Raw genomic sequence first — 23,520 nt, forward strand, 5'->3', positions numbered from 1 at the left:
AATTTACAAAAATGCCTAACAGTTGAGTTTTTACAAATCAGTTAAAGTTTCTAAATATAAATCTTACTTTTAGTCCCAATTTTGACCAAAACCGTTTATTACATTTGAATAGGCCATATTTTTGATTTTTGACTGAATTTTACCCTTGAGAGTACAATTTTAAATCCTATCTAATATTATATCTTAATTAAATTTTAAACTTAAAAATAGTTTACTAAAAATAGTTTTATACCCTAAATTATATTATAATTTAAATAGAAATATTTATACTCTAAATGACGTCAGACTTTAATGCTTAATGATTATTTTTATTAAAAATTGAAGTGAATAATTAAGATTTTGTAAAAAAAAAATAGGATGGTGTGTTGAAATGGCGCGACAGTAATAAATTCTAAGAAATTTAGAAGTATGGTGGTCAGCACTTCTTTTTTAAGGAATGTGAAATCGTGAGAATAATGTAGTAACCATCCGATAAATTTCTCATCAGTTAATAAATGCACTTTAAGTACTTCCCTCTGAATGCAATGAGTCCGATGTTTTTTGATTGTGATAATAATTTCAATATAGTGGGTGTGTGTATTGACTGATCACTATTATAATAACTTAATTCGCGTAAACATTCATATTTACTCAACTCGAAAATTGTTTTTTTATTTTTACGTTTAAAAAACCAAAACTTTATTATTCAGATAGACAAGAAAAAAATCTTTTGCTATTTTAGAGAAATTTATCACTATGTCCTTTATTAGAATTCCTATTTTTTGAATTAGTTTTTATTCTTATTTTTATTCTTGTTTTCATTCTTATTTGAATTTTAAATTTTAAATTAATTTCAAGTGTAATGTTTTATATAAGAGGAATTAAGTAATTATTGAAAATTCTTTGTCGAAACGAGAGAGATAAAGTACGCTAAAGAACTATTGAGACGAGAGCATTCGCTACCTTTATAATCACCTACATTTAAGAGATAACTGATTACCGCACTTTAGCTCCAAAGGTGCGGGATATCATGAATAATTAGCAGCTTTTAAGCACACTGCAAAAGTCATAAACGTAAATATCCAAGGACATGCATACTTCCTTATTGATATACTAAAAATTTTTGTTTTATTTTTATTATAATTTACAATTATTATTTTATTAGAATCATTTTTATTCGCCTGCTATCTATATATCTATTTTTTACGACGATTACTTTCAAATATCATATATTTTTAGTGGATAATTTATTTATCACTATTTATTATAATTATGCAAATTATTATTCAATCACTAACAACAAAAAGCTTATATTGTTTATTATTATTATTTATTTGTTTCATCTTATTTATTTTATAAAACAATTCAAGTTTCATTTTTCTTTCAACATTATTTAACACACATAATATATGTTCCAGTACAATTATTAATTCATTGAATCATTAATACAATAGAAAAATGTAAATTCATTAATTTATCCATTTTTCATGTTTGATGACAATGAATATTGTTTTTTGATTTCTAAACATAATTGCAGTGTATGATGGGATAGTAATTGCTAATTGGCAATGGCTTTCAAACAAAGATGACAAATGCCTATTAATCTTATCTTTGCTTATTTAACAGTTAAGTATATATAGATATAAATATGTATATTATATACATATTTACACGTTTTTAAATTTTTATTTCTTATTATATATTATGCGATGAGTTATATTTGCCAAATCGATAAAAATAGTTGCTTTATTAGTTATAATTTTTATATTAATCTATGCTAAATTTTCATAATAAAAATATAACATGATATTTGAAATTAATCGTAAGAAAAAAATATACAGATAACAATTATCTTTCTCTATACAATAAAATGATAGACAATTTATCGACAGTTTATTGTTTAGACCAACAACATCTGGTGAGGAATGAACAATATAAATAGTTCATTGTTAGGTAAAAATGAACAAAATGGGATATTATATTATTTTATTTATTTATATAAATTTTTTTCAGTGCATTATTATTACTATATTGAATGTAAATTAATTAATTAATTGACCGTAATTTTTTCTGTTGATTTCTTTTGTAATTATTTTTTCGCAGTGATTTATTTTGTAATTTTTTTGCTGATTCTTTTTTTTTGTAATTTTTTTTTCTTCGTGTAATTATCCTTTTTGTAATTATAACGTATATTTTTGGTTTGTCGATAATCCCTAACTATGCTTGTGGTATATCAGGGTTGTTACACTTTTCACAAGAATTTCGTTCATTATTGAATATAAAATCGAGACCGCAATCGATCCTTTCCCTTTAAACTCATATACTTATCACGTTAATCGGATATCCTGACGTTCTCCGATGCATGAAATGAATTGTACACAAAATACACAAAAGCTTGATCTTACTGACCTCAAATTTAGCACATTATTTTTATAATGATTTTTTATTTGAAAAGAAAAAAACTGATTTAATGATAATTATAACAAATTATATAAAAAAGGGAATATAAGATTTTAGGCTATTTTAACACTAAATAATAATAATAATAATAGTATTCTTCTCTTTATATTTTTATTTTTAAACCAATAATTCGTTTATTTTAACGAACGGTTTTTAATATTACAAAAAAATGAGAGTTGAAAGTATATTTTACAAGTGAATATTATTTTTTACATACGCAATTATAGGAACAAATTTATTTTATTCAAATAATCGATAATTTGTCTATTATTTAATAAATATTTACTTGAAACAAATATTTTTTATGGGAGGCAATTAAATTGTATTTGAACCAATAATTTCAGTATAGCAACGTAATTTTGACAGTATTATCGAAGTATTGTGAATCTCGTCTATTCTCGTGGAAACTTCGATGCTTGGTCAGGTAACGCCGCCTGTCTCTATAATATATAGAATGACAAATTCTATATATTGCACGAGTATTTCTTTCCACGAAATTATTATGCGCTTTATTTATTATTTATTTAATGGATTAATAAAAATGAATTTATTATAAAATTAAATATTATATTTATTAAAATTTACTGATTTATTGTTATATAGAAATTTTTTACTGATGAATCAGCGATTTACTGTTTAGCGGTAATTTACTGATTACAATTTTTTATTGATTAACAATATCTTGCTGATTTACAGTAATTACAGTATATATTAATGAAATTACTTAATTTAATTAATTAATTAATGGTAATTACAGTAATTTACTGATTAACAGTAGTTCACTGGTTTACAATAATTTATTGACAATTTAAAAAAATTTTTTATTAAGATTAATAAAATATTATTAATTAACCTTAACAGTAATTTGCTGGTTTTAGTATTTCAATGCTTTTTCAATAATTTACTGATTGACAGTAATCTACTAATTAACAGTAGATTACTGATTAACAATTTATTAAGTTAACAATTTTTTATTGATTAACTGTAGTATATTGAATGAAAATATTTTATTGATTAACAGCAGTTCGCTGATTTACAGTATATTAATTTTTTTGTCTACCTGATTAACAGCTGTATAGTTGACTGATTTCCCACCTGATTAAAAGTAGTTGACTGATAAACAATATTTTTCTTCTTATCAGTTATTTACTGTTTTACAGTAGTTTACTGATTCAAAAGCAGAAAAAGCCGCGATTTAAATACACAACTGAAAATAGTAACCGAGCTTAGAGAGAGAATTCAGTTCAATGAATTCTAAATATTATTTTGCCTTGTGAAAGGTAAATTTTAAAATCATAAAAAAAGGATATTGGAATAATTCTTGAACTATATGGATTTTAAAGTATTTTAATCAATTTTTTTTCGAAAGGGGGAGAGAAAGAAGTTCATGTATGGTCGTGTGGGCGACGAGTCAAACAGGTTTGCGCGCACTCATGCGTCTGTTAAGAAGAGGCAATGAAATAAAAAAAAAGGGGGAAAGAGTGGGACAAACAGAAAATCCGACACGAGGTATTACGATCTTATCCCGTGACATGTACGTTTTGCGGTTCATAGGTCAAAAGGCAATCACACCCCTTTGTTATTTTTGTTAAAAAAAACTCAATTGTCAAATATTCTCTCTCTTTCTCCCTTTCTCTCCCTCTCTAAATGAAAATTTTGGCTTTTTCATTGTACGTGAAAATTGATTTCCCTATCAGTATTTTTTTAATTTACTATTTTTTTTTATTCTATTTACCTTCATACTTTACAACAATAATAAAACGTAGTATTAACAATAATAATAAAAAATAATTATAATAATAATAACAACAATAATAATAATAATAATAATATAGTAATATCAATAAAAATAATAATAATATTAATAATAGTTCAAATTCAATTATGTTCAACAATTTTTAAAAATTCTAGTCGAAATTCCAGTTATTTTTATAAATAATAAAATTCTTCCCCGAAATTCAATTATTTTCAAAAAATTTCCCCAATTCAATGATTTTCAATATATCTACTATTTTAATAAAATTTTCTAAAGAATTCAATTATTTAAAACAAAATTTTAATATAATTCTACGCAAACATTTAAATATTTCCATAAAAAATATAATTCTTTTTATGAATTCAATTATTATTCATAAATAATCGCAGAATTTCAATTATTTTTAGTACCATTTTAATTAAATTATTCGAAATAATTGAATTATTCCTTTAAATTTTCATAAAATTATAAAAGAACAATATTTACAAAAATTTTAATAAAATCCTTCGCAAGAATTCAATTATTATTTTTGCAAATATAATTTTTCACAGGAATTCAATAATTATATGAAAAAATGTAATAAAATTCGTTAAAAAAATTCAATTAGTTTCAAAAACTTTTTAATAAAATTCTTGAAAAAATTTAAATTACTTTCAATAATTTTCCTCACTCCAATGATTTTTAATATTTACTATTCATATTTTCCAAAAGAATTCAATTATTGAAAAAAAAATACCAAGTTGAAGTCCACAACGTTGATCAACGAAAAAAAATTGTTCACTTAGTAAATTAATTAAAAATGACGCATAAATATTGACACAAAAATATTTAGAAAAAAAAATTGGTGTTTATATTTTGATAATAATTATTTTACAATTAAAAATTAAATTAAAAATAATACTTGAATGCATTAAATAAATTTTTTTCGTTGATAAACGTTGTGGACTTCAACTTCGTAAAAAAATTTAATATACCTAATATTCTACGCAAACATTTAATTATTTACATTAAAAGTAAATTCTTTTTAAAATTCAATTATTTTTGTAAATAATAAGATTCTTTCTAGAAATTTATTTATTTTCACAAATAATCACAGAATTTTAATTATTTTTAATATATATGTAATTTTAATCAAATTCCTCAGAAAAATGTAATTAGGTATTTTTAAAAATTTTATTAAAATTCGTCAAAACATTTCAATTATTTAAAAATTTGTTGATAAAATTCTTTACCAGAATTGAATTTTAAGAAGCATTCAATTATTCAATAAATTATTTTTGTATTAATATAATTTAATTATTGTAGAAATTTCTAATAAAAATTGATTTAAAAACGAATTTTAGTTAAAATTTAAGATAACAATTTGAAATTTTTATTTTCTAATATATGTGACGCTCCACGAGAAAAGGGACCTTATGACAAGAGTAAATAAGTTCCCTTTTCTCGTGGAGCGTCACATATATTTAATTGAAGAATTTACGAATAACTGAAATTTCGTAAAATTAAATATTGTAAATAAATGAATTTGAAAATTCTCAAAGCACTATTTCGAAAATTATTAAAAATAATTGATTTAAAGAAGAATTTTAGTTAAATATTGTAGAAAGTTATAATTGAATTGAAATGATGAAAATAATTTTGAAGAAATTATATATTTACTATTAAATAGTTAAATTATTAAATAATAATTAATTATTAATAGCAATAATACTATTACTACATTATTTGGCATTAAATATTTTTTAGTTTTGGATTTTAAGTTATTCTCCTTACACTGAAAAAAATTTGTTTTCATTTAAATAACCGATTATTTATCTATTATTATTTCAAATAAATATTTACTTGAATCAAATAAATTTTATTTATATGAATAAAATGGTATTTGCTTTAAATACGGAAATAATTGATTTGAAATAGTTACAATTTATTTTATTTAAATAAAATTCATTTGGTTTAAATAAAAATTATTTGATTCAATTAAATATTTATTTGATAATAGATAAGTAATCGGTTATTTAATAAACAAATAAATTTTTTTTTAGTATACAATAATTTAGACATAGACTATTTGTGCGTGTGTGTATTTTCTGTATTAGAATAAAAGACAGAATTATAAAATTTGGAGAAAAATCATATTACGTAATATTTGAACGTCTCTTCAGTTATGAAATGTGTGGTTAAAAATAAAAATATGCAAATAGATATTATAGATTTCTTTTAGTGCTAATGTATACTCATTTTCAAAAAGATCAATAAGAAATTTTCCTTACAGTTTTTGAACGTTCAAATGAATGCCAATATTTTTTTATTGTAATCTTCAGATGAACGAAATTTATTTATTTCTTTTTCGAAATCGGTTATTTTAATCCAATAAATTTTTTTTTGAGTGTATTAATAATATTAAAGAATTAATATTATTAAATTTATGATATTAATGTTGAAAAATTGATATTAATAGGTATATTAATATTAATAAATTAATATAAATATATTAATATTAATAAATTAATATTAATAAATTAATACTAATAAATTAATTCTATAAAATTAGTATCAAAAAAGTTATATTAAAAAGTTAATAAATAAAATATTAAAAAAAATTAATATTAATATTAAAGTATAAAATGTATTTGAAGATTATATGCAGCAGGTTGAATGTACCTGTGCAGAAGAGAAGTAATATACATATATATGCAGGAAGTATTATTTCTGTGCCTTGAGGCCAATAGTTTTCAACTGAATTAATATACTTTGTGCATAGCAGTCAAATGCGACACCATAAAAATTCAAACTGACAACTATGACAAGCGGGAATATAATAGTGTGAGTTTAAAATAAGAATATATTTTATATTTTACGTATTTGATGAGTGCGGGAATAAATAATTGAGTTCAATTATTATGATAAGAATGTATTAAATTCTATAGTCGACACTTTTAGATGTCCGATTTTTTCTTTCTTTTAGTTTCTATAATTACTTTAAATGATAATCTGTCATGGTAATATTTTTTAATAGAAATGAATTACATCACTTTTGGCTTTTAAAAATACAGAATATTTACATTTCATTTTTTCTTCTTCTCATTATTCTATCATTTCTATTTTTGCATATTGTATAAAAATCAATTAGGTGCTGTTTACTTTCTCGCATAATGTGACACGTTCTTAAAAAAATAAAATTTGCGAGAATTTACAATTAATTATTATTAATATCAACCATCACAATAATTTTGAGTCAAACATTAAAAATTAGTTTATAAAGTTTCAAAATGTTTAATTTTGCTTTTCGGCGATATTTTTATTACTTCTTTTAATTAAAATTTTATTTACGAAATATTATTTTTCATAATTGAAAAAATAAATTTTAGCAAAATAAATGTTCAGTTACAGTATTTTTCAGTAATTTGAAAAAAAATATTTCGTTTATTTCAACGTTCGAAACTTTATGGAAAAATGAAATAAATCGAAATCTAAAAAAAATAAAGAAATTTAAATCTATTTGATTAAATGAGTATACATTAACATTAAAAAATCTCTATAATATTTATGTTTCTTTTCTATTTTTTTCTTGTTCTTTTCTCTATTTCCCTTTAATTTTGTAATGATCGTTTTTTTATCGTTCGTTCCACTCATCGTGAATATTCGAATGCATCTATATGTATGAATCTTGATGCAATATTATACCTTTAGCGGGACTTATGCCACAGAATTTTTTTTCAAAATCATTTAAATATTCAATTTATTCTTCTGTAAAGAGTAATCGTTGCGAAGAATAGTAGTGTACTTCGAATAAGACAAGTTTGAGTCCTCCCGGATCGCATATGATGAAGCGTTCACGATCAAGTTTGTAAAAAAAAGTTCAAGAGTCTGTATATCTATAAAATAATTGAAGATTATACGTTGTGATATGACGTGTATGTATACAACTTTTGATTATATGGTTATGGCAGTATAATATTATGATAATTTGAATTACTCGAGAGCGACCGTATATATCAGTAAATTTGTTGCGGGTTCAAGACATTAAGTAGAATCAATCTATGACTTTTAATCGTACGGATGGAAATGTATGATCCTTAATTGTAGATGATAGATGCACCCCGGGGAAATTTAACTGAAAAATAATGGATTTAAATATTTATTGGGTTATATAATGTGTTATCTAATAAATGTTTATATCATAATTAATTATAATATTTATATTATAATAACTGTCATTATTATATTATATTATCTCTCTAAATCTGAATTAGTTAAAAATAACTAATTACATTGGTAAAATCATGGTTGTTTTTTTGCTTCAGCAATTAGTAAAAAATAACTATAGTTAATAGTAGATAATTACTAATTATTAGTAAATAAATACAAAAATAGTCAAATTCGACTCACTGAATTTGTTACCAAAATTATGATCCACAAGTTTTGAACGTTCAAATGAACGAAACACTTTTTATAAATAACTGTTCGCAATAAAAATTAAAAACTTAAATTTTACACTTAAAAACTTTATAATTCATTTTTTTATACCGACAAAAAATTATTGTAATAAATATTTAAATTAAAGAAGAAAATAAATAAATTTCGTTCATTTGAACGTTCAGAGCTTTAGGATCATACCAAAATTTTCATTTTCTCTTAACTTAAAATTTAAATTAACTAATAATTAGTTATTATTGATTATTTTATTACTATTTGAATCAGTGACCAACTATTTTCTAAAATTTTAAATTAAATACAAATATAAATTTCTTTTATTATAAAAGAGATAATATAAAAATAAATAAATTATAGAATAATTAAAGATTTCTAAAATTTAATTCTCATGAAGAATTTTATCATTTAATAATGATTTATTATTTAAGAGTTTAATAATTTTATCTTTTTATCAAATTTTTTGAAAATACGTAATTAAATTCTTTCTGAGAATTCTAATCAAAATTTTTTAAAATCATTGAATTTTTTGAGGAATATAATTAAAATTGTAAAATCAATGAATTTTTGCAAAGAATTAAATTAATTTTTTTTAATAGGTATTTTAATTCTTGAGGAGAAATTTAAGTATTTTTAAAAATAAATGAAATTCTGCCAAGAATATTTATGTATCAAAATAATAATTGAATTTTTGTGAAATAATAGTATTAATTTTTTTTAAATATTTGAATTTCTCAGGAAAAATTTTAGTATTTTTGAAAATAATTAAATATTTTTATATTAAAATTTTGGAAAATAATTGAATTTTTTCGAGAAATTGAAGTACAATATTAAGGATAATTGAATTCATATAAACAAATTTTAATAAATATTATTAGAAATAATTTTTGGAAAGAATTAAATTAATTTTTTTTAATATTTTAATTCTCGAGGAGAAATTTAAATATTTTTTAAAATAATTGAATTTTCCGAGGAATACAGTTAAAATTGCATTGAAAATAATTGAAATTCTGCCAAGAATATATATTTTTTTGAAAATAATTAATTTATTTTGAACAGTTTTATTAAAATATTTTAAATAATTGATAAATTTTGAAAAATTTTAAGAAAATTCTATTAAAAATAGTTGAATTACTATGCAAATTTTATTATTTATAAAAATAATTGAAGTTTTGCAAAGAATTTTATTATATTTATTTATAATAAACACTAGAAAAATTTATTTTTATCGAATATTATTTAATCAACAAATTTTGAACGTTCAAATCTTCGAAATATTTTCGGTTAAAAATATTTTCAAAAATTACTGATTACAATAAAAAATAAAAAATTTAATTTCACATCTAAAAACTTTGAAATTAATTTCCTTTTATAGTGAAGCAAAATTACTGTAATAAATATTTAATTTAAAGAAAAAATAAATAAATTTCGTTTATTTAAACTTTAAGAACTTTAGAAATATCAAATAATTTTTATTTATATGAATAAATTATAATAATGGACTTAATAATATTATATTTATTTATAAAATATTATTTTGCCTTAAATACTAAAATTACTGGTCCAAATACAATTTATTTAATTTAAATAAAAATTTAACGGGAATTTGGTTGAAAATTTTGTTAACTTTTACATGTCGAACGAGTCTCGATCGACAAATTCGAGAATATCGTCAAAATAACAATTAAAATAGTACAATTTCAGTACTTTTTCAGTCTATCCTTACGGCAGGGAAGTGGTAGAAGTTGGACTAGTTGTTCTAGAAATAGTGGCACTAGTTATTAGTGCAGAAGCAGTAGTAGTAAAAACAGATGACCAAATACGGCGTTTTTCGCCCTTTATTATTCCCACATGTGATGAAAAAACCTAAAATGGTTAAAAGGATTTAAAAGAAAATAGTGAAATTATTGTTACTTGACTGCACCAAAGTATATATAGTACGGTTCTTGCATGCATCATTGAGCAACAAAAGCTAGAGTACAAATTTATGGAGCAGCTGATAAAATGAAATTTATTGATACCCATACCATACATATCTTCGTTTTTCATTCTCCTCATTCACAAGGTCTCGACATCTTTGGAAACATACCTTGTTTACACTTTAGAAATATCTTTATAACTCCATCCCTGTTAAAACATTGTTTTTTCCGTACAATTATAACAAATAATAATTGTTTCCATCACACAATTGTAATCAATAATTGTAACAAAAAAAAAGATAATCGTTTCTGCATTTGCGATTTGTTGATTGCCTTGTTTTCACTGTTTTTTATTGTTACATTTTCAAAATATTCTTTTCTCTCAAAAGGAATTAATATAACTGTAACACTGTAATTTCTGAAGTTTCGGCACTTTTAGCAACTTTTTCCTTTTAAAAAAACGTATTTCCTTCTGAAAGGAAAGGAGACGAAATTGTGAGGAAAGAAATGTAAGAAACGAGCAAAAACGAGTTAAATTTACAGGTTATGTTTATGATTCATAATTAAAGATTCCTTCTTTACCCTCTGTCGCACATTGCGAACTTACCCCCCTCTAGCGGCGAGGAATGTAACTCTCACGGTACTGCACAGTACTCGCCAGCAGTCCAGCACTCGCCAAGGCCAAGGCGTTCGATCTGACAATTTGTCCTGACAATAATCGTTTTTTTTTAATCAAAAAATAGCAAAGAGTTTATTTTTTATAATCGAAAACAGCTCCTGGTAACTAAAACATTTCGAATACAGTGGAATCAAGGAAAGTGGAAGTTAAATTTACAGAAAGGTAACTTCAATCAAGGTAAAACTATTTCTTGCGAACATAACCTGTAATTTAGTAAATTTCAGAGCGTGTTACTATATTTTTGCAGAAAATTCTCTAAAAGTGGAGAAAATTGGAAAATTTCGATTCCCTTTTCCCCTTTTTTCTTTGTGTCTAAAAATTTTGATTCAATACGGAATATTTTTTGCGGCAAGTGATACAGTTTTGGAGAGAAAATAGAAAAAACACGTTTCAAGTGAAAAGTACTCCATTTAGTGTCATGTTTTTTATTGAAATAATATATTAATTTATACATTATTTGCTTAAAAGTTACGTAAAACTGGTTATTTTAGATACTCGGTTTGTTAATTTAACATTCGGTCTGTAACATAGTAAAATGTTATTCGTAAAGCGAGAAATTTCCAAAATAATACATTGTTAATTAACATTAGGCTTTTTTCCAGTGTAAAACAAGTTAAATTTACAACTTGACAATGTTTCGCATAATAAGGGATTTCTTCTTTATCCTCTGTCGCACATTGCGAACCCTCCCCTCTAGCGGCAAAGATCGTAACTCTCAGTTCTCGCTTGGCGTCCAATCTGACAATTCCTCCTGACAATAAATCCTTTATTTCAATGAAAAAAACACCAGAGAGTTTATTTTGTATAATCAAAAACAGTTCCTCGTCCCTATTAAACACTTTTGAGACAATGGAAATAAGAAAAGTGGAAATTAAATCTACAGAAAGGAATCTTGAATCGAGGTAAAACAATTTCTACCAAACATAACCTATAATTTAGTAAATTTCAGAGCGTGTTACTATATCTTTGCAGAAAAATCTTTAAAAGTTTTTAGGAAAATTGGAAAATTACGATTACTTTTTTCATTGTGTTTAAAGAGTTTGATTCAATGCAGAATTTTTTGTGGCAAATGATACAGTTTTGGAGAGAAAATAGAAAAAACTCGTTTCAAGTGAAAAATAGGCCATTTAGTGTTATGTTTTTTTTTTTATTGTATGCGGTCATGAATTTTGAAATGGACTGGATGGGACTGCATATACATATATATGTAGAGGGTATGTATTAGCTGTAAAGGCAGACGAATCTCGTCCTTGAAAAACTCACGAATCCTCGAGAAACAAGAAATTGTGAAGGGTTAGGAATGAATAGATAGTGATTAGGTTCATATACATATATATTCAAAATGGTTGAAAAAGATTCTGAATGTCTTTATTTCCCAGTGTCTGTTAGTATCTATTCCAATCGTACTTTAATATTGTAAGAATAAAATTTCATATCTTTATAATTCTTTTATTCTTTTTTCACAATATCTTTGATATCATGAATTTATGACTTCTGTCATTTTACATCATAAATCGTCTTTTTAAATTTATTTTTATAAATTTATCATTTTTATGAATTTTTTATTTTTACAAATTTGTTAATTTTATAAATTTATTGTTTTTATAAATTTATCATTTTTATAAATTTGATATTTTTACAAATTTGTTATTTTTGTAATTTTATTTGATATTTGTACAAATTTGCTATTTTTATAAATTTATTTGATATTTTTACAAATTTATTAATTTTATAAATTGGATATTTTTACAAATTTGTCATTTTTATAAATTTATCATTTTAATAAATTTCCTATGTTTACAAATTTGTTATTTTTATTTAAATGTGTATTATTTTTAAAATTTAAATATTTCCACAAATTTTTTATTTTTACAAATTTGATATTTTTACAAATTTGATATTTTTACAAATTTTTTATTTTTGTAAATTTATTTGATATTTTTTAAAATCTATTAATTTTATAAATTGGATATTTTTATAAATTTACCATTTTTATAAATTTTATATTCTTACAAATTTATTATTTGTATAAATTGGATATTGTTACTAATTTGTTATTTTTAATTAAATTTATTATTTTTAAAAGTTTGGTATTTTTACTTTGTTACTTTTTATAAATTTATCATTTTTATAAATTTCCTATGTTTACAAGTTTGTTATTTTTATTTAAATGTATTATTTTTAAAATTTCGTTATTTTCACAAATTTGTTATTTTTTATAAATTTATTGTTTTTATAAATTTATCATTTTTATAAATTTTGATATATTTTACAAACTTTTACATTTATAAAAATTTATTGCTTTTAAAAATTTATCATTTTTGTAAATTACATATTTTTACAAATTTGTATTTTTGTAAATTTATTATATTTTCATAAATTTGATAGTCTTTAAAAGTATAATGATGATATATTTTTAAAAATATATACGATGAACAAATTTCTGTATATAACATTTCAAAGTCTATATTTGATGAGTGATGTGAGACACAAGTGTTGGCACAAGATTTCCATTCTTCGAGGAATCACCAACAATAAGTTCAAATGTCAAAAATTAGAAACTGATGATTAATTCAAGTTAAATCTTGAATTTGCAATCGACGGTCTGGCCAAAAGTAGGATACGAAGAAATAAGACAGTTTCGTGTATGTATAACATCACTCGATGACAACAGTTGAAATTATACTAGGAAATTGCAACAATAAATTTCATTAAATTGAAAACGACATTCATTTATCTTGGCATAAGATTTTATAGATTTTCGCTGATATATCGTTTGCATACTTAGACACATTAAAGATTTTACTTTAATCTTTAATAGGTTAACTCAAATTTAACATTATTGGAAACTATTAGTTATATTATACCTATAATATTTATATTCTTATAAAATTATAATATTATTTACGATTTTTATTTTTTATATTTTTTATTTATAATTTATAATTTATATTTTTTTTATAATGACGTAAAATTATTGTTATCAAAATTTAATTTTAATAAAAAATAAATAACTTTCGTTCATTTGAATGTTCAATACTGTAGGGTCATTTTAACAAAAGGCAAATATTTATTATATTATTTTATTATAATTATTATAATTATATAAATAATTATATTACATTATTAACTATTATTTAAAATAATACAAAAAGTAATAATAGGTACTATATTATTATATAATTAATATAAATAGAATATTATAAATATATATTATTGATATGAATAAATATAATCGAATAATATAATATGTTTTATAATAATTACATTATCCTGAAAGAGTTTTGAGTCCGAATCGTAAATATAGTTCATGACATCATTCAACGCTCGTTAAATGTATGAAATGTACCCTTTGCTGTCCAGTATTTATGAAATTAACGTAACTTATTAACCTCTTCGCAGTCTGGAGAAAATAACTTTATTGCACTAAAATTGTTTCGGAAATTTTTAAAATAAACGTGACGTTTATATAATATACGTTTTTGAATTCACCGAATTTATACATTTTTCGATATAAAGTTAGAAAAATTTATAGGCTTTAACTAGAACTATATTCGCATAACCTCAAAGTGACAGATCACTCGTAAAATATAATGAATTATTATTAATTAATAGTAATTATTAATTAATTATTAATAATTAATAGTAATTATTAATTAATTAGTCTTTAATTAATAATTAATTAATTCTTAATAATAATTAATTAGTCTTTAATGAATAATTAATTAATTCTTAATAATAATTAATTAGTCTTTAATTAATAATTAATTACTTCTTAATAATTTATTAATAATTAATCAATTTTTAATTATTTCTTAATTATTAATAAACGGATAACTTCAAAATATTTTCGAAAGTTTTGACAAATCGTATTTAACCAAATTAATTAATTAGTAAAGAATTAACTAATTCAAAAGCAAAAAGTCAGTCACTAATTCAAATTAGTAAACATTTTTACTAATTAGCAATAACTAATTAATAAATTAAAACTTTCAGTCATATTTAAAAGTTCACTATAAATATTTATAGTGAACTTTTAAATATGACTGAAAGTTTTAATTTATTAATTAGTTGTTGCTAATTAATTAACTAATCAATTAGTTATTAATAAGCAGTAAAATTCTAATTATGTCAAAAAATTTTAATTTATTAATTATTATTAGTTGTCAATTTATGCGAAAGTTTCAATTTATTAGTTAAATTAAAAAATTTCCTTTCAATTGGCAAAAAATTCTGTTATTGTGAACGAAGCTTATTCACAGAATAAGATTTTTAATTTTTTTTATTCATATTAAATAAGATTATTCACGTTACATCGTTATTCTCGTCGTACAATTTATTTTCGCTCTGATATTGCTTAAATGCTTTAAAAAATTTTTTATTTTTGAAAATACTTTATTATTTATAAAGTTAAACGATTTTATTATTAAATCATTCGGTTATAAGTGATTCATTCACAACGAGCCGTATCTTTAAAAGAATTATATCTCTAGTATCTCAATGATGGCGAGATTAGAATCAAGATTCAATGTTTTATGCATACTTGTTAATTATATGCGTTCAAAGTAGTCTATATTAAAATGTTGTGGCAGTCACTTGTCAGTTACATGAAAGTGTTTTGCCCTGAAGTAATTTTGTACATTTTATTATTCTTAATATCATCTTAATCTACCTATATTATAAATACGTATTTTCAAGTATTTTTTTTAAGGTTTTTAATTTTAATATAATTAATAAGTATAGCTAATGGTCCAGAAAGAAAAATAATAATAATAATGTTGATTGAATTATTGGAAAATAAATTCATCCCGGACTTTGAACGTAATTTTTTTTAATATCTTATCGCTGCGGGAATATTTTTCCGAAAATCGATTATACAATAATTTCTCTAAAATGCTTTTGATGATGACAAATATTTTACTTGTCCTTGATAAGTAATTGAAATAGTTAAATATACTTAAAATTTCCTTACGACGAAATTGACACTTGACATTCGATGAGAAACTGATAAATAATTGTCTTCAATGAAATTGAATGTTAATGTATCAGTATTAATCATCGTTATTATATGGCTAACTTTAATTTCCACCTCTTGATATGGGGGAATTTTTTAATTAAATTTGAATTTTTAATTTTTATTACAATTTTATTTTACTCATACGTATATTTATTTTATATTCATTCATTTTTTTAGTAAATTTTTTTATAATTTAAACTTTTAAATTAATAATTAGCAATAATTAATAATAATAATAATAAATAATAATAATAATTAATAACAAATAATAATAATTTAGTAACAAAATTGTTTAGTCACAAATCGAAGTTATATTAAGCGACAAAATCGGAAATGTGTATAAAAAATTTGGTGAATTATTTGCTATTAAATATGTGTGGGTACTTTATTCAGATGTTGGTTAGATGAATTGAAATAGGTCGTAATTAATGAAATGCCTTCGTCTAAATATAGTTCTGAATTAATAATAAAAAATAGGTTATTGTTGAAGTTAGTTACTAGAGAATTGATTTATGTTTTCCTGGTTTATTGCGATACTCTAATCAAATTGCCAATATTTAAAAACTGTCATTTCAAAGTATTAATAATTTCATTATAAATTTTTTTATGTAAATTATTTAATCCAAATATTTTAGCAAATTTTCGCTAATAATCCGTGAAATTTGCATGGTTATTATATCAAAAATGTAAATATTAAAAAAATTATAAAATATAAATATAAAAATAATAATCATAATTACTTTTAGTCATTTACAAAAAACGAAGCAAAAAAGTTGCAAAAAAAAATTTTTTAAATTATTTTTTATGAAAATAATTCAATTTTTGGGAAGAAATTTATAAAACATTAGTAAGTAATTGAATTTTGTAGAAGAATTTTGATATTTACAAAGATAATTGAAATTTTGAGAAGAATTTAAAAAAAAATTTTGAAAATAATTGAATTTCTTTTCTGCAAAGAATTTTATCAAAATTTTTGAAAATAATTTAATTTTCGGGATGAATTTTATTATTTATGAAGATAAATAAAATTTTGACGAGAGATTTAAAAAAAATTTTGGAAATTAAAAGAATTTCTAGGATGAATTTTTTTATTTATAAAGATAATTGAAATTTTGAAAAGAATTTTATTATTATTTTTACAAATAATTAAATTTTAGAGAAGAATTTTATTATTTATAAAGATAATTAAAATTTTGAACAGATTTTTTTAAAAATGTTTAAAAGAAATTGAATTTTGCAAAAGAATTTTGATATTTATAAAAATAATTGAAATTGTGAGAAGAATAAAAAAAAATTTTTTGAAAATAATTAAATTTCTGCGAAAAATTTTCTTACTTTTGAAGATTATTGAATTTCGCAAAGAATTTTATCAGAATTTTTGAAACTATTTAAATTTCCGGGATGAATTTTATTATTTATGAAGATAAATAAAATTTTGACGAGAAATTTAAAAAAAATTTTGAAAACAATTGAATTTCTAGGATGAATTTTATTATTTATAAAGATAATTGAAATTCTGACAAGAATTTTATTAAAATTCTTTGCAAATAATTGAATTTTGCAGAAGAATTTTGATATTTATAAAGATAATTGAAATTTTGAGAAGAATTAAAAAAGATTTTTTGAAAATAATTGAATATCTGAGAAGAATTTTCTTACTTTTGAAGATAATTGAATTTTGTAAAGAATTTAATCAGAACTTTTGAAAATATAATGAAATTTCCATGATGAATTTTATTATTTATAAAATTTTGACTAAAAATTTAAAAGAAATTTGAAAGTAATAGAATTTCTAGGATGAATTTTTATATTTATAAAGATAATTGAAATTTTGACAAGAATTTTATTATTATTTTTACAAATAATTAAATTTCAGAGAAGTATTTTATTATTTTTAAAGATAATTGAAATTTTGAACAGATTTTTTTAAAAATGTTTAAAAGTAATTGAATTTTGTAGAAGAATTTTGATATTTATCAAGATAATTAAAATTGTGAGGAGAATTTAAAAAAATTTTTTGAAAATAATTGAATTTCTGCGAAGAATTTTATTACTTTTGAAAATAATTGAATTTCTAGGATGAATTTTATTATTTATAAATATAATTGAAAGTTTGACAAGATTTTTATTAAAATTCTTTGCAAATAATTGAATTTTGCAGAAGAATTTTGATATTTATAAAAATAATTGAAATTTTGAGAAGAATTAAAAAAAATGTTTTGAAAATAATTGAATTTCTGCGAAGAATTTTCTTACTTTTGAAGATAATTGAATTTTGTAAAGAATTTAATCAGTACTTTTGAAAATAATTAAATTTACATGATGAATTTTATTATTTATAAAATTTTGACGAGAAATTTAAAAAAAATTTTGAAAATAATTGAATTTCTGCAAAGAACGTAGTTCCGAGCCCTGTCCTGAGAAAAACTGAATTTATGATAATTATTTTTACTTATATTTGTAATAATTATTATACTTGATTAGCATTAATCATTTATTTCATTAGCTGTAAAAAGTGAGCTCTTTGATGCAGTATTCGCGTAGTGATTGATTATAAAATTACTCGATAACGGTCATGTAATTTTATTCAATTAGAAAAATTACGAAATGGCATACATTTTTTTTACATTCTAACTTGATATCGATGTTATTAAAATTATGAAGTACGATATGTATTATGCAGCTGAGCTATCATCAGATAAATTAACTGAACAGCTCACACAATTCGTTGAGATTAAGGTCGAATCTCTCGAGCCTCTGTGGTTAATCTATCTTTAGCACATCCTCCGTTTTTTACCTCTTGCTCCTCTTAACTTTCTTCCCTTTTTTTCTCTTCATTTCTCTTCTTTTAATTTTACATCTTTTGGACCCATTTGACTTCTTTTTTTTCTTCTAGACGAATAAAAAGTTTGTTACTTTCAAATTTCTTTTCAATTTCTAATTATTACAACTTCTCGCTCTTTAACCCCCCACAAAAACCTTGTTTCATGGTTTTCTTCTTTATTATCATTCGCCGTACTTTATTGTCTATGATATGATAATTTTTATGTTGGATTAATTATTATTAATTAATAATTAATACTAATAGTAGTAATAATAATAATAATTTCTTATTATTATTATTATACTTGTTATTATTCTATAAGTTAAGCAAAATCTTTCTTAAAAAAGAGCCGTATTAACACCTTTTTGTTTTTTTTTCTTTCAAACATTTTGTTCTCTTCTTTTTCTTATAACCTTTTCAGTTGTTAATTACATTTAAAGTATAAATGGTCTTTCATGATGAGTAGTTTTGAAGGAGAAAAATATTAAAGAAAAAAAGCAATAGCAAAGAAAATGGAAGAATTCTTTTATTCTTTTCATGACATGTGCAGTGTATTTCAAAACTATAGGTACTTAAATTCTTGTTTCTCATTATGGTGAGACGAAAATGAGCTAGAGTGTTATACGTATAGCGAGAAAGAAAAAGGCGATACCTTATCAGTTGTAAATCAGTGGATCTCAACTTTTGAGATAAAATTTTAACTCTTTTCATATGACTATATAAATTAAATAATATTTTCATGGAATAATAATTAAGTTTCATATAGAAATGCAATATTTATTCTATTAATTCTGCTTTTGAATTTTATTATTAATTCAGTAAATTTTTTTTGTTACAGGTAAAGGAGAAAAATTCTTATCTTCATTTCCTTATACTTTTAACACATTTGGTGAGTTTTATAAATATTCTATATTAGTTTTATTATTTATTAATTAACTTTTTTTTGTTAATTTTAATACACAAAAAGCCCTAAAACTATTTTAAATATTAATTCTGTTTTATTATTTGTTTATTATTTATTAACTCTTATGTTAATTTTAATATACAAAAAGCCCTAAATATTTTATATGAAATTTAAATTCTTACGTGTACGTACGCATTTACGCATTTAGAGAGTAAACAATTAAAAATATATTATAATAATTACGGATTTCGTTTACTGTATATATGATTCGATGAATAATAGTAACTACGTGAATATGAAATGGAATAAAAATTATAAAGAGCTTTAGTTATTAAAATAATGTGGGGATAATTTCTTTTGTTGTTTAAGTGACTTGACCTGGTATTTTGTATATAGAAATTTTTGTCGCGCGTATGAATTTCTGTAGAGCGATTTGTGCAGTCGGGTTAAGATAAAGAAGGAAAAATGAGTTTGTAGATGTGAATGAATGTAGGGATTAAATATGTAATATTTTTATGAAACTTTAAAACTTCTTTTATGTATATAGACAATTTTTTTTTGTTTTCGGGCATTTTTTTTATATTTTTAATTTTTATGAAACTTTTCAATTTTTTAAAAATTCTCTCTAAATCAGAATTAGTTGAAAATTGAGTCACTGATTCAATTTAGTAATATTTCTACTATTAATTAATTGTTCTTTACTAAACTAATAAATAGTAATTTTTACTAATTTAGTAGTAAAATTTATTAATTCAAATTTAGAGAGTTGTTACTAATGTTAATTAATAACTTGATTTTTATTATAATTCAGATTTAACGAGTATTATTATGTGAAAAAAACGCTTTCATTCTCTGGATATTTGGTTGCTATCATTCCGCGATATTCTTCGTTTATTGCCAGAGAAAGTGACACACGAAAAAGTATTTCATAAGAGGTCAATGAAAATCCAACCATTTATAGTAACTTAAAAAAATCTTCGACCGGGATTTCGAGGACATGTTTTGCATCTTTTTTTTGTCAATGATGAATTGCATCTTTAATGTCATTAATCTCTTTAAAAGTCTATTTAAAAAATTTATACAAAATTTATTAAAATTAGAATGAAAATTAGAAAAAAATTTAAATCGATGTATTGTAAATTATATATTGTAAATCGATGTATAGAAAGAGAAAAGAATATTATTTCTGGGAGACAGAGTTGAAATTTTGCATATTATATACGGAAAAAGAGGTTACTTTTTTGTGTGTCGAAAAAAATCTCTTTAATCATGCGAATAAAAATAGTTGTTCCATATCAAAAATTCTTGTCTGAAAAATTTTTAACAGTTTCTTTTATAACTTTGTATTTATTCTATATTTTCTGTATATATTTCTCTGGGTGTAGATTTAGAGAGATGTAAAACAAAATTTAGTTGAACCAAATAAATAATTTAATTTAATTTATAATAAATAATTATTTAAGATAAAAAGTGAGATAAATAATTTGAGATTAAAATGATTCCGATATAATTGAATTAATTGTTGAGATGAAAATAATTCCGATATAGTTATTCATAAACTATAAAGTGAGAATTGCGAATTATCTTTCATCGTCAGTGTCAATTAACACAGTGATACCTCAACGGAAAGCAATGATACATTAACCACGTTCCTTTAAGTTTGAACGTCACACGTCGAAATTAATGTTTCGCATGACGCAGGCCCGACCCAACAAATCAAGTTCTCGATACAACATATCAGATCACAAGTTTCGCCGAATTTATATATATACATATATGCATGCGTACGTACACGTACTAATGAAGCCAATGATGGTCTCGTCAGTTTTCAATTCTGAATTAAAGAAAGTTTTTAATTAACAACCTACAGATATCTCGAGCAATCAATTTCATTGATATTCTGGTTCTGATAGTTATTCAATACATTTGAAAATATTTTCTTTTTCTACTGTTTTCTCTTTATACGGTGTTTTCTTTTTACACTATTTTCTTGTTATACTCCTTTCATTATATACCATTTTCCTTATCAATCAATTGTACAATGTATGTAATATTGTACAATTGATTGTAGGGAATATTTTTTGTTTCGAAGATGAGATTTCAAGATCCATGGGGTATTAAATCTACAAATGTTATTATAGAATTTGTTTAGTATTTCCAAAAATGGTTGTATGATAGATATTTTTAGGAATGACAATAAAATCGAATAGTTCTCTTCTTTCCCTCTTCGTTTTTCAAACGGCGAGGTAATAAATTCTTGTTGTAAAAGAAAGGCGTCGCGTGTTGCTTTTTCATGATTTGGGGTAAATATTTTTTAGTCGCTGAAAATAGAAGAGATTTAGAGAAAAAAAAAGAAAACGATAGATTTAATCTCGTCTGTGTATAGATTCTATAACTATGTTTTATACATAGCCTAGACACTCTACGGAGAAAGATCATGAACTGCTAATTTAGGATCCCAAGCGTCAAACACTTGCAGATGCATACCATAATGGTATAACAGTATTTCTCTCTATAAGACAAGAGTTCTCTACACTTTCGTCGTCGGCATTTCGGTTTTTTTTTCACTTTCTTATATACGAGATTGATTTTTGCCTCGGCAGTTTAACAGCTCGACAAACACTTGAGTAATTTTAAATATCAATAGTGAAAAAAACAGAAGTCGGTTTTGGTTGAAATCTCTTTCAGCGAGTTGAATGTTGGTTCGAATATGGATAATAATTTCGAATGTATTTTCGGTACCTTTGAGGATTTCAACTTTATATCGGAAAGATTGAAATGATGTTGTTTTGATCTCTTTGGTCAAAAATCGGATTGTAGCTTTACACCGAACAGATTGAAATTATGTTTTAATCTTTTTTGGTTGAAATGATGAAGATTGAAATGATTTTTTTTTTTTTTTGATTTTTGAAGATTGAAATGATGTTTTAATCTCTTTGGTCAAAAATCGGGTTACAACTTTACACCAAAAAGATTGAAACGATGTTGTACAACATCGTTTCAATCCTTTTGGTGTACAGTTAGTTTGATTTTTAACAGTAGGTAGTAATTTCTATGTAGTACTTCACGTAGGAAAAATACTTGAGTTCAAAATACTCCCTGTATTGATTTCTGCTACAGCAAAAATCGCTGAATTATGATGACAATTTTTAGCATTGGTTATAGGCACATGTGGTTTTTTTCTGCAAGTTATAGGCGCGCATGTGAAAAAATAAACGATTACACATTGTCTGCGTGCGTAAGTTGATTAGATATTCTACATACGTACACGTAGGAAGAAGAGACAGTAAATTGTACTGCAAGTTACAAAACACGTTTGTTGACCTATGCTTTCGTCTTGTACTGTGCTAATCGCTCGGCTCTTCTCTAATTTCTCGACAATGCTGCATCTGTATTCTCCGAATGTCAAGGAGTTATTAGAGAGAGAGGGAGAGGCTTTCTTTCAGTCATCAGTTCGCTCTCGAAAAAAATATGTATCTCACATGTGAGTAACATCTTGATACTTAAAGAGAACCAAATCTTCTCTCCTTCGATACTGGTAGGAGAAAAAA

The 23,520-nt window shown here is 22.7% G+C and overlaps 1 protein-coding gene and 1 long non-coding RNA gene across 16 annotated transcripts in view; one reads left to right on the plus strand and one right to left on the minus strand.

Annotated features, from left to right (window-relative positions):
* LOC122507790 (basement membrane-specific heparan sulfate proteoglycan core protein) overlaps window positions 1-23,520 on the plus strand; it is a 282,285-nt gene that overhangs the window by 15,636 nt on the left and 243,129 nt on the right. The window lies entirely within an intron of this gene.
* Window positions 7,790-11,151, minus strand: LOC122507848. Its single transcript, XR_006302175.1, has 3 exons — window positions 10,654-11,151; window positions 10,334-10,492; window positions 7,790-8,309 (listed from the first exon to the last, which is right to left on the minus strand). It is a non-coding gene; the product is annotated as an uncharacterized LOC122507848 (long non-coding RNA).

Source organism: Leptopilina heterotoma, unplaced genomic scaffold (genome assembly GCF_015476425.1).
Source record: "Leptopilina heterotoma isolate Lh14 unplaced genomic scaffold, ASM1547642v1 Lhet_114, whole genome shotgun sequence".
Classification (NCBI taxonomy): Eukaryota; Metazoa; Arthropoda; class Insecta; order Hymenoptera; family Figitidae; genus Leptopilina; species Leptopilina heterotoma.